Source organism: Hylobates moloch, unplaced genomic scaffold (genome assembly GCF_009828535.3).
Source record: "Hylobates moloch isolate HMO894 unplaced genomic scaffold, HMol_V3 SCAFFOLD_17, whole genome shotgun sequence".
Classification (NCBI taxonomy): domain Eukaryota; kingdom Metazoa; phylum Chordata; class Mammalia; order Primates; family Hylobatidae; genus Hylobates; species Hylobates moloch.
Window position 1 is genome coordinate 59127067 of NW_026652292.1, and position 12709 is coordinate 59139775.

Sequence of the window (12709 nt, forward strand, 5' to 3'; positions counted from 1 at the left end):
ATTAGGAAAAGAGGAAGTCAAATTGTCCCTGTTTGCAGATGACATGATTATATATCTAGAAAACCCCATCGTCTCAGCCCAAAATCTCCTTAAGCTGATTAGCAACTTCAGCAAAGTCTCAGGATACAAAATCAATGTACAAAAATCACAAGCATTCTTGTACACCAATCACAGACAAACAAGAGAGCCAAATCATGAGTGAACTCCCGTTCACAATTGCTTCAAAGAGAATAAAATACCTAGGAATCCAACTTACAAGGGATGTGAAGGACCTCTTCAAGGAGAACTACAAACCACTGCTCAATTAAATAAAAGAGGATACAAACAAAATGGAAGAACATTCCATGCTCATGGGTTGGAAGAATCAATATCGTGAAAATGGCCATACTGCCCAAGGTAATTTATAGATGCAATGCCATCCCCATTAAGCTACCAATGACTTTCTTCACAGAATTGGAAAAAACTACTTTAAAGTTCATATGGAACCAAAAAAGAGCCCGCATCGCCAAGTCAATCCTAAGTCAAAAGAACAAAGCTGGAGGCATCACGTTACCTGACGTCAAACTATACTACAAGGCTACAGTAACCAAAACAGCATGGTACTGGTACTGCAACAGAGACATAGATCAATGGAACAGAACAGAGTCCTCAGAAATGATGCCGCATATCTACAACTATCTGATCTTTGACAAACCTGACAAAAACAAGAAATGGAGAAAGGATTCCCTATTTAATAAATGGTGCTGGGAAAACTGGCTAGCCATATGTAGAAAGCTGAAACTGGATCCCTTCCTTACACCTTATACAAAAATTAATTCAAGATGGATTAAAGACTTATGCGTTAGACCTAAAACCATAAAAACCCTAGGAGAAAACCTAGGCAATACCATTCAGGACATAGGCATGGGCAAGGACTTCATGTCTAAAACACCAAAAGCAATGGCAACAAAAGCCAAAATTGACAAATGGGATCTAATTAAACTAAAGAGCTTCTGCACAGCAAAAGAAACTACCATCAGAGTGAACAGGCAACCTACAGAATGGGAGAAAATTTTTGCAACCTACTCATCTGACAAAGGGCTAATATCCAGAATCTACAATAAACTCAAACAAATTTACAAGAAAAAAACAAACAACCCCATCAAAAAGTGGGCAAAGGATATGAACAGACACTTCTCAAAAGAAGACATTTATGCAGCCAAAAAACACAGGAAAAAATGCTCATCATCACTGGCCATCAGAGAAATGCAAATCAAAACCACAGTGAGATACCATCTCACACCAGTTAGAATGGCCATCATTAAAAAGTCAGGAAACAACAGGTGCTGGAGAGGATGTGGAGAAATAGGAACACTTTTACACTGTTGGTGGGACTGTAAACTAGTTCAACCATTGTGGAAGTCAGTGTGGCAATTCCTCAGGGATCTAGAATTAGAAATACCATTTGACCCAGCCATCCCATTACTGGGTATATACCCAAAGGACTATAAATCATGCTGCTATAAAGACACATGCACACGTATGTTTATTGCGGCACTATTCACAATAGCAAAGACTTGGAACCAACCCAAATGTCCAACAACGAGAGACTGGATTAAGAAAATGTGGCACATATACACCATGGAATACTACACAGCCATAAAAAATGATGAGTTCATGTCCTTTGTAGGGACATGGATGAAACTGGAAACCATCATTCTCAGTAAACTATCGCAAGGACAAAAAACCAAACACCACATGTTCTCACTCATAGGTGGGAATTGAACAACAAGAACTCATAGATACAGGAAGGGGAACATCACACTCCGGGACTGTTGTGGGGTGGGGGTAGGGGGTAGGGACAGCATTAGGAGATATTACCTAATGCTAAATGACGAGTTAATGGGTGCGGCAAAACAACATGGCACATGGATACATATGTAACAAACCTGCACATTGTGCACATGTACCCTAAAACCTAAAGTATAATAAAAAAAAAGAAAAAAAAAAGAAATATATTTTTGAAGTATATCGAAAAAAAAATTTATGGCAGCAATAATAAACTAATAGAACAAATCAACATATACAACAATAAACATATATAATTAGAGTAAAATAATACAACAAGAAAATATACTTACAGACAACTTTCTACTATTGCCTAGAGGAAAAACAATTCCTAAAGAAACATTTGTATTAACTTTCCCTTAGTTTAGCAGACTCGTAGAAGCACAGTAATTTTAGAAGAAGCTCCATGATTAAATATATCTCCCTAGAGTCCCTGTTGCCCTAGAGAAGACAAGCTATCTGAGACTGCTCTAAGGAGAATATTGGCAATTGTTAGGTGATAATGGCAGAAGTGGTAAGTTAGACAGTGCATACTGGTGTGCAATCCTGGGATACAAGCAAAGAGCTGCCAACTCTTATGCTAACCTGAGTTGTTTTAACTTCTGAGATTCTAATTTTTGTATCTGTATGGAAATGACAGTTCAATTATAAATCTGCTAGAAAATGGTATGATTATATGAAGATGATAATTTCAATCAAATATAACTAGAAAATCTAACCTGGATTAATTACTAATTAAGTAAAAATTAAACTTTATCACGATGAAGCTATACATGATAGTAATTTACTTCATTTAGAAGAGCTATAAGAAACTGAATGTGTAAGTCTGACTATGCTAATATGGCAGAATTATACCTAAAATGTCTACATATAGCCATAAAAGATTTAGTTTGTCCTAAAGCTTTCTCTTATTTCTAGAAAATATATTTATGGTAAATGTTTCTGAGAAATAAATTATTTTTATAATAAAAAGCACATAAGAAATGACATATCAACTGGGCAATCACTTTAATGTAAAACTATTATAAAATTTTTTTCATTTGTGATGCTCTTACATTTTTATCCAAATTTAGAAAATTTCAAATGATAAATTTTCAAGAATCGCTTTTTAAAACACTCTGCCCTGATACAAATTTTCAGAAAATAAAGGGCAATGTGGTTTACTAGCTTTGAAAATGGACACCCCTGGCTTGGGGTCCTGATAGCTGTATGGGCTTGGGATCTAAGCCTCTGCTTCTTCATCTATAAAAGGGGAATAAAACTACCTCCTAGGGTTGTTGTAAGAATCATCTATAAAGTGGATTCTGGGAAGATGGTGCAGTAGGAAGCACCAAGAACCTGTCTCCCCACCTAGACAAAAATTGCACTGGCAGCAACTGTCTAATGTAATTATTTTAGAATTCTGGAGTCTACTGAAGTCTTGCAACTTTTAGGAGAAAGCTTGGATGGTAAATTTCAGTTAATTTTGATCAATGTCAGCTTCTAGCATAGCTGCATATATGCATCCCCCACCCCAATCCCATCAACAGGCAGGAATGCATGAATCCCAGGAGCAGCTTACAATCAGCTTAAAGGACCCAGAAAGGGAAAAAAGCAGCCCATCCTCTAAATATCTGGTATCTGTATTCAGATTGCTTCTTCTGACCAGAGAGGTGCAAACAAAGAAGTAAGGGTGAAGATCGGAAGAAGGAAACAGTGTAGTTGAACCTCCCTTGATTGTTGCAAGCCCCTTCCCCTCTGGCTGAAGTAATTTTCAGAAAATTTAAAGGAACAATTCTCTCCCTCCTCTTCATTTTCTCTATTATTCCCTTTGGGAGCCAGATGTTAAAGACTAGGTCATTCAAAAACAACTGTGTATATAGGGGAAATTAGAAAGTGACCACATACACTCAAGGAAAAGTAAAGACGAAGAAAAGACCCAACAAGATGTTAGATTTATACCTCAGGCTGATCCTGGGCAGAAGGAGAACAAACAACATTCAAAAAAACTAAAACTAAAACAATAACAACAACAATAAAAACCCTGGGAAGAAAAAGAAACTGATTTCCAGAGATTCCCCATTATTAGATTTATATGTCCCATTTTCAACAACAACAACAACAAAATCACAAATAATACAAAGAACTTGAAACATATGGCCCATTTAAAGGGCCAAAAAAAAAAAAATTGACAACTGTCCTTGAAAAAGACCTGATGGCAGATTTGCTATAGAAAGACTTTAAAACAACTGTCCATAGATTCTCAAAAAACTAAATAAATGTGGAGAAAATCAAGTAAAAATATATGAACAAAACGGAAACATCATTAAAGAGATAGCAAACCAAAAAAGAAACCAAAAGGAAATTATGGAGCTGGAAGGTATAATACTAAAATAAAAACTCAGTAGAGGGATTCAAAGGCAGATTTGAGCAGGTAGAAGAAAGAATCAGCAAACTTGAAGATAGGGAAATGGAAATAATTGAGTCTGTGAAACAGTAAGAAAAAAAAATTGAAGTTAACAGAGCCATAGGAACTTATGGGACACCATCAAGCCAACCGATATGCATGGTAGGAGGCTCAGAAAGATGAGAGAAATTGAGGAAGGGGTAGAGAGAATATTTGAAGAAATAATGGCTGAAAATTTCCCAAATTTGATGAAAGACATGAATATAAACATCCAAGAAGCTCAATAAACTCCATGTAAGATGAATTCAAAGAGTCCCATACTAGGACACATTATAATCAAACTGTTGAAAGTCAAAGGCAAAGAGAGAACTTTGAAAGCTGCAAGAGAGTAATGACTCATTAAATATAAGGGATCCTCTATACAATTATTAGCAGATTTCTCATCAGAAACTTCAGGACCACACACAATGGGCTGACATATTCAATGTGGTAAAAGAAAAAAGCCATTAATCAAGAATCCCATATCCAGCAAACTGTCCTTCAAAAGTGAGAGAGATATTCAGACTCTCTCACATAAATGAAAGCTGAGACCTGACCTTCAAGAAATGCTCACAGGAGACCTGCAGAGTAAAAGGAAAGGATACAAGGCAGATACTAGAATCTGAGTGAAGAAATAAAGATCTTTAAGAAACACACATGGGCAATTATAAAGATAATACTATTGTAACATAGGTTTGTAACTCCATTTTTTGCTTTCTATATGATTTAAGAAACTCATACATTTGAAAAGTCATTATTTAAAAATCAGTATTATTGTAACTTTGGATTGCAACTCCACATTTTGTTTTCTACATTATTTAAGAAATCAGTACATTTAAAAGAATTTCTGATTTCTGGGTTTGTGTATGCACTGTACACAGATGTAATACTGTGATGTCATCAAGTGAAAGGGATGAGGATAGAGCTGTAAAGTAATACAAATTTTGTATGTTACTGAAGTTAAATTGGTATTAATTTAAACTAGAGTGTTACAATTTTAGGTTGTTAAATATAATCCACATGGGAAGCACAAAGAAAATAGCTATGGAATATACACAAAAGAGAAGAGAAAATGAGAAAGAAATGTAAACATTTCACTACACACACACACAAAAAAACCCAACTAAACCCAAAAGAAGATAGTCATACAGAAAATGAGAGGCATAAAAGCTATAAGACATATAGAAAACAAATAGAAAAATGAGAGAAATATCTCCTCATCAGTAATTACTTTCAATGTAAATGCATTAAACTGTCCAATCAAAAGACAGGTTGGCAGAATGAATTTAAAAAGATAAAACTACACGTGATCTATAAGAGATTCATTTTAGATCTAAAGATATAAATATATTAAAAGTTAAAGGATGGAAAAAGATACTCCATGCAAATAGTAACCAAAAGAGAGCAAGGTGACTGTACTTATATCACACAAAATAGACTTTAAATAAAAGAGGTTATGGGAGACAAAAAGACATTATATATTAATAAAAGTTTCAATACAGCAAGAAGATATAACAGCTATAAACATTTACGTACCTACAACAGACTTGAAAATGTATGAAGCAAAAACTGACAAAAAATGAAGGGAGATATAGAAAATTCTAGAATAACAGTGGACTTAAATACCCTATTCTCAATGATGGATAGAACCACTAGATAGGAAATAAGTAAATAAAGTATTTACATGATAAACCAACTAGAGTATTTACATGATAAACCAACTAGATCTAACAATATACTGAACACTTTACCCAAGAACTACAGCATACACATTCTATGTAAATGCACATGGGACATTTTCCAGATAGATCATATATAAGGTCACAAATTAAGTTTATATAGATTTTTAAAAAATAGAGATGATACAAAGTAGCTTCTCTGACCACAGAGATAGAGGTAGAAATCAGTAACAGAGGGAAAACTGGAAAATTCACAAATTTATGGAAATTAAACAACACAGTCTTAAACAGCCAATGGATTAAAGAAGAAATTATAAGAGAAATTATAAATACTTAGAGACAAATGACAAAACCATGACATATCAAAACTTATGGGACTCAGTGAGAGTGATGTTAAGTGGAAAATTTATAGCTATAGAGGCTTAGATTAAAAAACAAGAAAGGTTTCAAATCACAGCTAACTTTGCAACTTCAGGAAATGGAAAAAAATGGGCAAACTAGGCTGCAAGCTAGCAGAAGAAAGAAAATAAAATAATAAAAACTAGAGCAGAGATAAATGAAATAGAGAATAGGAAAACAATAGAGACAATAACTGAAACCAAAAGTTGGCTTTTCAAAAAGATCAACAAAATTAACAAACCTTGAGCTAGAAAGACTAAGAAAAAAGAGAGAAGACTCAAATTATTAAAATAAGAAATGAAACTGCAAATATTACTACTGACTCTACAGAAATAAAAAGGATTATAAGAGAGTACTATGACCAATTGTACACCAAGAAATTGAATAACCTAGATAAAATGAACAAATTTCTAGAAACACAAAGTCAACCAAGACTAAATCACAAAAAAATAGAAAATTTGAACAGACCTGTAACTAGTAAAAATATTCATCAATAATCAAAACTCTGACAAAGAAAAGCCTTGGTCCTGATGGCTTCACTGGTTAATTCTACTAAACATTTAAAGAACTAACAACAATGTTTCTCAAACTTTTCTAAAAATTGAGCTGGGCATGGTGATGTGCAACTATAGTCTCAGATACTCAGAGAGTTGAGGCAAGAGAATTGCTTGAGGCCAGGAGTCCAAGGGTACAGTGCATGTACTATGATCAAGCCTGTGAATAGTCACTGTACTCCAGCCTGGGCAACATAGGGAGATCCTGTCTTTCAAACAAACGAACAAAACAAAACAAAACAAAGCAAAAACTCTCCCACACAATTAAAAAATAGAAAACACTTCTTTTTTTTTTTTTTTTTTTTGAGACGGAGTCTCGCTCTGTCACCCAGGCTGGAGTGCAGTGGCGCAATCTCGGCTCACTGCAAGCTCTGCCTCCCGGGTTCACGCCATTCTCCTGCCTCAGCCTCTCCGAGTAGCTGGGACTACAGGCGCCCGCCACCACGCCCGGCTAATTTATTTTTTTGTATTTTTCGTAGAGACGGGGTTTCACTGTGGTCTCGATCTCCTGACCTCGTGATCCGCCCGCCTCGGCCTCCCAAAGTGAGAAAACACTTCTTAATTCATTCTATGAGGCCAGCATTACCGTGATACCAACACTAAAGACACTACGGGAAACCCCAAATAGCCAAAACAATCTTGAAAAAAGAATAACATATCTGGAAGATTCCTACTTCTTCCAGATTCAAAAACTTACTAGAAAGCTATAATAATCAAAACAGTGTGCTATTGGCATAAAGACAGATGTACAGACAAACAGAATAGAACAGAACTAGAAATATACAGTCAAATGATTTACAAGAAGGGTTTGTGCTTGTCCTTTCTCCCATTACCATTCAATGGGAGAAAGTGCAGTCTTCCAACAAATGGTGCTAGGAAAATTGGATATCTATATGCAAAAGAATGAAGTTGGACCTTTATCTAACACCATATCCAAAAATTAAGTCAAAATGGATCAAAGACCTAAATGCAAGTTCTAAAACTATAAAACTCATAGAAGAAAACATACTGCAAAATCTTCACAACATTGGATTTGGTGATCTCTTGGATATGATACCAAAGACACAGATGATAACAACAAAAAATAGGCAAACTGGACTTCATGAAAATTTTAAAATTTTGTGCATCAAAAGACACTATCAACAGAGTAAGAAGTCAACTCACAAATGGGAGAAAATATTTACAAATCACATTTTCAATAAGACATTAATAACCAGAATATTTACAGATCTCTTAAGACTCAACAATAACAACAACAACAAAAAAACAAGTTGACCCAAAAATGGGCAAAGGAGTTGAATAGACATTTTTTTCCTGAGTAGATATATAAATGGCTAATGAGCACAAGAAAAGATGCTCAATATCATTAATCACTAGGGAAATGCAAATGAAAACTATAATAAGATAATATCATTTCATACTCATTAGGATGGCTACTATCAAAAAAAGAGTAACATGTTGGGGATGATGTGGAGTAACTGGAAACTTTGTACACTATTGTTGGAATATAAAATGGTATAGTCACTATGGAAAACAGTATGACAGGTCCTCAAAAAGTTGAAAAAAATTCATTTCTTATAATATTATATTTCTATTCTGAAGCCATCACTGAGTTCTGCACTACTCCCAGAATTTATTTTCCCTTTATCTATATTTGCATAGAATTTATATATATTTCTATTGGTGGATTTATCAAATTATAACTATGAATTTGTCTTTCTCTTCATTTTTCACTAAGTTATGAGCTTAATAAATATCTTCTTTTGCTAGCACCTAACATAGTGCCTATATCAGAACATACACCAAATAATCTAACTAGATACATGAACAAAGAATATCTGACACATTTGGACCTTTTTAACTCCATTCAATAGCGTTAAAATATCTATAACTATGTCACACTTCAGTATCTCAGGACTACTACTAAGTATATGCCAGATAAACCAAGCATATGATGGAAGATTCGCCATACAACAGAAACAGTAAATCGCCATGTCTTCCCTTTTACTATATATGAATTCTTTCCTATGAATATTTTATATACTTTGGACAATATGTTAACTTATGTAGTTTGTGAAAATTCCATTCAGTACTGAAGTCTGAAAATGGTATTGTCGAACTACTCAATTTACTTCCATTACGTAAGAGTTGTCTTCTGTCTGAATACATTTTGAAACTCTGACGTAATTTAAAACTTACAACACTTAAAAATGGGTACTTTAAGTATTTCATGCAAAATAAAAACTAACACTGGAATACTAAAGGATTGGCTTATTACTAAAAACATTATTTCTATAATATTCAGTATTGTCGCCTGTAAAATTTAGGTAACATTAACATGAGGTACTCAGGAACAAGTGCCTGCGTATCCTTGTAACATAGGCCCAGATTTTCTTTCTTTTTTTTTTTTTTGTGACGGAGTCTCGCTCTTTCGCCCAGGCCGGACTGCAGTGGCATGATCTCAGCTCACTGCAAACTCCGCCTCCCTGGTTTATGCCATTCTCCTGCCTCAGCCTCCCAAGTAGCTGGGACTACAGGCACCTGCCACCACACTGGCTAATTTTTTTTTATTGTATTTTTAGTAGAGACGGGGTTTCACCGTGTTAGCCAGGATGGTCTCGATCTCCTGACCTCGTGATCCACCTGCCTTGGCCTCCCAAAGTGCTGGGATTACAGGCATGAGCCACCATGCCCAGACATAGGCCCAGATTTTCTTTAAAGAAGGATTACTGGATATTTTCTCATCTGTATGTAAACACAGCAATGCCACATGACATCTAATTTTGCAGTGTAGTCACAAAATCCAATAAATGGGCTATGACCAAGAACATGGCCAGGAATATTAAATTTGCTATATATTGACAATTTTCCTATACAGCAACTGTGTTGCTAGGCAGCTCTGCTAAAGGAATGCCTGTAATTAATGACAAGAACAGGCTTTCTTCTGTCTTATTACACACATGCACACACAAACACACACGCACACACAATTTTTTCTGAAAGGAAAAAACAACTCAATTTCTGAAAACAAAATATTTACAATGCATAAAATTACATATGTTTTTATTAGTTAAAATAAATTTCTAATAATTCAGACTAATTGTAAAATGAATAATTAAAAAGTATCACCATGAAAGTGTTTTCTTAGTAATTATCCACATAAGGAAAATTTATTTTTACATAATTCCCAAAGAGAGATGCTTAGATGTTGTAATTATCCATCTATTTATGTTATGGGGAGAGATCCACATTAAAGCTTATTTAGACAGAAGAATGGATAAAGAAAATGTAGTATATACAATACAATGGAATATTATTCAGTCATTATAAAGAAGAAAATGAGTTACATGAGGCAACATGATCCTGGAGGACATTATATTAAATGAAATAAGGCAGTCACAGAAGAACAAATACTACATGATTCTACTATATAAGGTATCTAAAACAGTCAAACAGATAGCAGCAGTTGAATGGTGACTGCTGGGCCTAGGGGGCAGGGGGAATATGGAGCTGCTATTTAATTGGTATAATGTTTCCATCATGGGAGATGACTGAATTCTAAAGATCTTCTGTACAGCACTGTGCCTATAGTTAATACTACTATACTGTACACTTAAAAAGGTATTAAGAGGATAGACCTTGTGATAAGTGTTCTTACTACAGCATTTAAAAGAGGCTTATTTAATCATTTCCAAAGTACTAAAAGCAGGAGAAGTCATGAGACCTATGACTGAAAAAATTATGTAAAATCTAAAAACAATACAATTTGGACTAAAATATTAATAGAAATGGAAAATAAAGGTTAAAGCATACTCCTATAGTACTCACTGTTTGTGATACTGATTGAGCACCTAATCCTTTACATAAACACTTTAAAACAATTTCAGAATATTTTGTATGTTCATGTCCTGCCCCCTTAACTAGAATGTAAGCCCATCAAAGGTGGTATCATTTACACATAGTATAAGGATCAGTATTTTTTTTCTATCAGAGTCACTGGCATTCATCAACACTCTCAGATGTCCCCACCAACACAGGTTTCATCAGAGGTAGATCAATAAATATTTACTGATGCTCATTCTGCTTTTTCTCAAAATACGCATCCACTTATTAGTTCAGTTACTTATAAGTTTTCTTAGAAGTTTTCTCACATTTAAGTCACTTACATGTGGAAAAGATAAAAATGAATGCTCCCTTAAGGGTTAGTTCTGGCATTATTTGGAGAACTTGTTACTGCTCTCATTTAAAACAGATACCCTCACTGACTCTGCTTACCAAATGAGGCAGATTTATTACCTGTCAAGCCCTTTTACCACCACCAAAGAGGCTTTGTAGTTTTAACTTAAAAATGGCAATCCTCTTATCTCTGGTGACCAAATGGGAGAAACTTCTCAAATGTACACTCTCTCTGCCCAAACACTGAAGTAGAATAGTCACAGATTACTATGAGTCATGCCATTATTGGCCTTTGGCTGATATTATAATTTATGTGTTCATATGTTTGGTGTCACAACAGTTTCATGTTCTGGATCAAAATGGCATAAGAAGGACCAAAAACTTTTAGCGAGTTAGTTAAATTTTTGCCAAGTGGTAGATATTTAGTTTATGTGGTTTTGTTTGTTTTATATCTTTGTGTGACATTAACCAATCTGTTTATGAGTCAGTTCATAAAAAAGGATTCATTACAACTATACTAAAATCTAAGGAAATCTAGAGCCCCATAAAATGATGGCAAAATATCAATTAGCCTATAAATTACTAACATTAAGCTTTTAGATAAAAGAAGAAAGCTTCCTTCTCAATAATGAAAAAGATAACCCCATCAATGAAAACAAGTACATGATGTTAAGGAAAATTTTTACTCAGTATCTACAGTATACTAGGCATTGGAATTAACAATAAGGACCAAAACACTTAATAATTTACCTGGGAGAGACAATTATAAAATAATCAAATAAACTATGATAAGTACTATAAACAAAAAGTATGGAAAGTACTATATATACTTTAAAAGCACATATTAGATAGCCATCACTTTGTGTGTGTTTGTGCAGATGCGTGAGGGGTTGCTCAGGGAAGGTGTATCTGAGTAAATGATTATTTCTTTAAGCATGGTTTCCTTTGGCTCTCTGAATATATTTATAATGGCTGCTTTGAAGTTTTTGTCTGTTAAGTCCAAAATTGAGAAATGAAGTAAAAATAGGAGTTTACTAGGTGAAGAGGGGAGGGTAACAGTCTTGCTTATAAAAGGAACTGCAGATCTTATGGCACTGAGGTTGAAAGGAGTATAGTGAACTTATGAAGTTAAAGATCAGGGTGGTTGGAATATAGAATGCCAGAGTGTCAGGTAGAGAAGCAACAATCCATCTGGAGGGGTGGGCCAGGTAATGCAGGGTCATGTAGACTCTTGTGAAAAATTTGGGTCTTTTGGTTTTAATCAAACAAGTGACATGAATTGATTAGTGTTTTTAAAAGACCATTCTGACTTTACTGTAGAACATGGATTAAAAGGTGGGGTGGCCAGCATTCAGCAAGAGAGAAAAATAGAAAGGTCAATTTACTTTTTAGTAGCAGTAAAGAAATGTAATAAAATACCCACAGATTAAAGACAATATAACTATTCTTTCTTTAGGACAAAACCAATAAAATTTTCCTGCATAACAAATTATGAAACTTTCAACAGATAAAATCCCACTAACTAATAAATCTTGAGATGAAAGAATTTTAAAATCCACATTTAAAAAGAATAAACAATCTGTAATCAATATTTTTATGGAAAAATCTAATCGTTCCTTTTATGGCAAATCACATAAACTTTTTTTTGT

The 12709-nt window shown here is 34.4% G+C and overlaps 1 protein-coding gene and 1 non-coding gene across 5 annotated transcripts in view; both read right to left on the reverse strand.

Moving 5' to 3' along the window:
* Positions 1–12709, reverse strand: part of TBC1D19 (TBC1 domain family member 19) — a 185181-nt gene that overhangs the window by 52482 nt on the left and 119990 nt on the right. The gene's annotated exons all lie outside the window — the stretch shown is intronic.
* Positions 10863–10942, reverse strand: LOC116457158 (small nucleolar RNA SNORD74). The gene has a single exon (XR_004244929.1). It is a non-coding gene; the product is annotated as a small nucleolar RNA SNORD74 (small nucleolar RNA).